We start from the raw sequence: 5,318 nt of genomic DNA, 5'->3' as shown, positions 1-5,318 counted from the left end.
CTAATAAAATCATGAATAACTCAGAGAATGATTTAACAAGAGAAAATTTCAACTAGGGGTCTGTGCATAAAAAATAATAAAACAACTCTTTGTGGCTCTGCCATCCAAAGAGAGACAGATAGAAAGAAAGAAAAAGAAGAAGAAAAAAAAAAAAAAAGAAAGTATTTCATTGTTGCTTTGCAAAGAAAACAAATTCTTCATGCATAGGTTTCCCCATGTCTCATTTATTTAATTCCTTGATTAATATGTCTCAACTTATTTATTTTAATTCCTTAATTAATTATGGCCCTGGCCATCCATATACAGAGAGCTAGCTACATGGCATGGTAGTGCAACATTTCCATATAAAGAGTTCTAGCTACATGGCAGATGAGTCCAATTTGTCTATATACAGAAATCTAACTACATGGCAGGGTAGTGCAACATTTCCATATATAGAGATATAGGAACATGGCAGATGTGTCCAACGTGTCCATATACTGAGAGCTACCTACATGGCAGAGTAGACAGACATGTCCATATTCAGGGTACTCGCTACATGGGAGATTTGTCCAACTTGTCCATATACTGAGCACTCCCTAGATTGCAAACAAGTACAATATGTTCATATACAGAGAGCTATCTACTTGGCAGATCAGGCCAACATATCCATGTACAGATAGCTAGCTACATGGTAGACAATTCCACAATGTCAATATATAGACAGCTAGCTACATGGAAGGGAAGGGAAACATTTCCATATAAATAGTTCTAGGTAAAAGACAGATGAGACCAATTTGTTTATATACAGAGAGCTAGCTACATAACAAAGTAGTGCAACATTTCCCTATACAGAGATCTAGGTAAATGGCAGATGTGTCCAACATGTCCCTACACTGATAGCTATATGGCAGAGTAGACCAACAGGTCCATATACATGGCACTAGCTACATGGCAGATTAGCCCAACAAGTCCATATACTGAGAGATAGCTACATGGCAGACAAGTCCAATATGTTCATATACAGCAATCTATCATGTCTCATTTATTTAATTCCTCAATTAATATGTCTCAATTTATTTATTTTAATTCCTTAATTAATTATGGCCCTGGCCATCCATATACAGAGAGCTAGCTACATGGCAGGGTAGTGCAACATTTCCATATACAAAGTTCTAGCTACAAGACAGATGTGTCCAAGGTGTCCATATATTGAGAGCTACCTACATGGCAGACAAGCCCAATATGTTCTTATACAGTGAGCTACCTATTTGGCAGTTCAGTCCTACATATCCATGTACAGAGAGCAAGGTTCATGGCAGATGAGTCCATAATGTCCATATCTAGAGAACTAGCTACATGGCAGAAAATCCAAAATGTCCATATGCAGAGAGCTAGATAAAAGGCAGAGTAGTTCAACATATCCATATACAAAGATCTAGGAAAAAGGCAGATGATTCCAACTTGTCTATATACAAAGAAGTAGCAACATCGCAGAATAGTGCAACATTTTAATATACAGAGTTATACCTACAAGGCAGATGTGTCCAATGTATCCATATACTGAGAGCTAGCTACATGGCAGACAAGTGCAATTTGTTCATATACAGAGAGCTACCTACTTGTCAGATCAGTCCAACATATCCATGGACAGAGAGCTAGCCACATGGCAAAAGATTCCAAAGTGACCATATACAGAGAGTAAGTTAAATGACAGGCTAGTGAAACATTTCCATATACAGAGTTCTTGCTAAAAGGTAGATGAGTTCTACTTGTGTATATACAGAGAGGTAGCTACATGGCAGTCTAGTGCAACATTTCAATATATAGAGTTCTAGCTAAATGGCAGATGTGTCCAACGTGTCCGTATACTGACAGCTAGCTTCATGACAGACAATTCCAATATGTTCATATACAGAGAGCTAATCTACTTGGAAGATCAATGCAACATATCCATGTACAGAGAGCAAGCTACATGGCAGACGAGTACAAAATGTCCATATATAGAGAGATAGCTACATGGCAGTGTAGGGCAACATTTCCATATACAGAATTCTAGGTACATGGCAGAAGTGTCCAACGTGTCCATACACTGAGAGCTAGCTACATGGAAGAGCAGCCCAATATGTCCATATACAGGTTATTAGCTACATGGTAGATGTGTCCAACGTGTTCATATACTGAGAACTAGCTACATTGCAGACAATTACAATATGTTCATATAAAAAGAGCTACCTACTTGGCAGATCAGTCCAACATATTCATTTACAGAGTTCTAGCTACATGGAAGACTAGTACAAAATTTCCATATACAGAGAGCTAGCTACATGGCAGATAAGTCCAACAAGTCCATACACTGAGAAGTAGCTACATGCTGGACAAGTCCAATAGGTTCATATACAGAGAGCTACTTACTTGGCAGATCAGTTCAACATACCCATGTACAGGGAGTTATCTACATGGAAGACGAATCCAAAATGTCCATTTACAGAGAGCAAGTTACGTGACAGGGCAGTGCAACATTTCCATATGCATAGTTCTAGTTACAAGGCAGATGAGTCCAACTTGTCTATACAAATAGAGCTAGCAACATGGTATTCTAGTTCAACATTTAAATATACAGAGTTCTAGCTACATGGCAGATCTGTCCAATGTGTCCATGTACTGAATGCTAGCTACATGGGAGAGTTGTCCAACATGTCCATATTCAGGGTAGTAGCTACATGGCAGATGTGTCCAACATGGCCACATACTGAGAGCCACCTACAGGACAGACAAGTCCAATATGATCATACACAGAGAGCTATTTACTTGGCATATCACTCCAACATATCCATGTACAGAGAGCTAGCTACATGTCAGAAGAGTCCAAAATGTCCACGTACAGAGAGCTAGATACATGGCAGACGAATCCAAAATGTCCATATACAGAGACCTAGCTAGCTACATGGTAGGGTAGTGCACCATTTCCATATACAAAGTTCTAGCTACATAGCAGATGAGTAAAAATTTTCTATATACAGAGACCTAGCTACATGTCATCATAGTGCAACATTTCCATATAAAGAGTTCTAGCTACATGAAAGATGTGTCCAACGTGTTCATATACTGAGAGCTTGCTATATCGCAGACAAGTCCAATATGTTCATATACAGACAGCTAAATACTTGGCAGATCAGTCCAGAATATGCATGTACAGATAGCTATCTACATGGCCGACGTGTCCAAAATGCCCATATACAGAGAGTTACCTTCATGACAGGGTAGTGCAACGTTTCCATATACAGAGTTCTAGGCAGAAGGCAGATGTGTCCAACTTGTCTATATATAGAGATCTAGCTACATGGCAGAGTATCCAACGTGTCCGTATACTCAAAGCTGGCTATATTGCAGACAAGTCTAATATGTTCATATACAGAGAAATATGTACTTGGCAGATCAGTCCCAGATATCCATGTACAGAGAACTAGATACAAGGCATACGAGTCCAAAATATCCATATACAAAGAACTAACTACATGGCAGGGTAGTGCAACATTTGCATATACAGAGTTCTAGCTACAAGGGAGATGAGTCCAACTTGTCTATATACAGAGATCTAACTACATGGAAGGGTAGTGCAACATTTCCATATACAGTGTTCTAGAAAGCAGGCAGATGTGTCAAACGTGTCCATATACTGAGGGCTAGCTACATGGCAGAATAATCAAACATGTCAATATTCAGGGTACTAGCTGCATGGAAGATGTTTCCAACGTGTCCATATATTGACAGCCCCCTACATGGTGGAGAAGTCCAATATGTTCCTAAACAGAGAGCTAGTTCCTTAGTAGATCAGTCAAACATATCCATGTATAGAGAGCTAGCTACATGGCAGACGAGTCCAAAATGTCCATATACAGAAAGCTAGCTAAATGGCAGGATAGTTTAACATTTCCATCTAGAGAGTGCTAGGTACAAGGCAGAGGAATCCAACTTGTCTATATACAGAGAGCAAGCTACATGGCAGAGTAGTGCAGCATTTCCATATGCAGAGTTCAAGATACATGGCAGATGTGTCCAATGTGTCCCATACACTGAGAGCTAGCTACATGGCAGAGCACTCCAACATTTCCATAATCAGAGTTCTAGCTAAATTTCAGATGTGTACAAAGTTTCTATAAACTGAGAGCTAGCTACATGGAATAAAAGTCCAATATGTTCATATACAGAGAGCTACTTACTTGGCAGATCAGTCCAACCTATCCATGTACAGACAGTTAGCTACATGGAAGACGAGTCCAAAATGTCCATATACAGACAGCTAGCTACATGGCAGGGTAGTCCAACATTTCTATATACAGAGTTCTAGCTACAAGACAGATGAAAAAAAAAAAAAAAAACTTGTCTAAATAAACAGAGCTAGATACATGGCAGAGTAATGCAACATGTCCATATACAGAGTTCTAGCTACAAGGCAGATGAGTCCAACTTGTCTATATAAAGAGAGCTAGCTACATGGAAGAGTAGTGTATCATTTCCATATTCAGAGTTCTATCTACATAGCAGATGTGTGCAACATGTCCATACACTGAGAGGTAGTTACATGGCAGAGTAGTTCAACATGTCCATAAACTGAGAGCTACCTACGTGGCAGACAAGTATAATATGTTCATATGAAGATGGCTCCCTACTTGGCAGATCAGTCCAACATAACCATGTACAGAGAGGTAGCTACATGGCAGATGAGTCCAAAATGTCCATATATTAAGAGCTAGCTAAATGCCATGGTAGTGCAACATTTCCATATACAGAGTTCTAGCTACATGACAGATGGGTACAGTTTGTCTATATACAGAGAGGTAGCTACATGGCAAACAAGACCAAAATGTCCATATACAGAGAGCAAGCTTCGTGGCAGATTAGTTCAACATTTCCATATAGAGAGTTCTAGGTACCAGGCAGACGAGTCCAACTTGTCTATATACAGAGAGTTAGATACATGGCAGAGGAGTGCAACATTTCCATATACAGGGTTATAGCTACATGGCAGATGGGTCCTACATGTCCCATCTGGGAGCTAGCTACATGGCAAATAAGTCCAATATGTTCATATTCAGAGAGCTAACTACTTGGCAGATCAGTCCAACACAACCATGTACATAGAGCTAGCTAGAAGGCAGACGAGTCCAACTTGTCTATGTACAGAAAGCTAGGTACATGGCTGAGTAGTGTAATATTTCCATATACAGTGCACTAGCAACATGGCAGATGAGTCCAACATGTCCATACACTGAGAGTTAGCTACATGGCAGATGAGTCCAGCAAGTGCATATTTAGAGGGCTAGCTACAAGGCAGA

This window comes from Chrysochloris asiatica, unplaced genomic scaffold, assembly GCF_000296735.1.
Source record: "Chrysochloris asiatica unplaced genomic scaffold, ChrAsi1.0 scaffold00400, whole genome shotgun sequence".
NCBI lineage: Eukaryota > Metazoa > Chordata > Mammalia > Afrosoricida > Chrysochloridae > Chrysochloris > Chrysochloris asiatica.
This window is presented reverse-complemented; position numbering follows the sequence as displayed.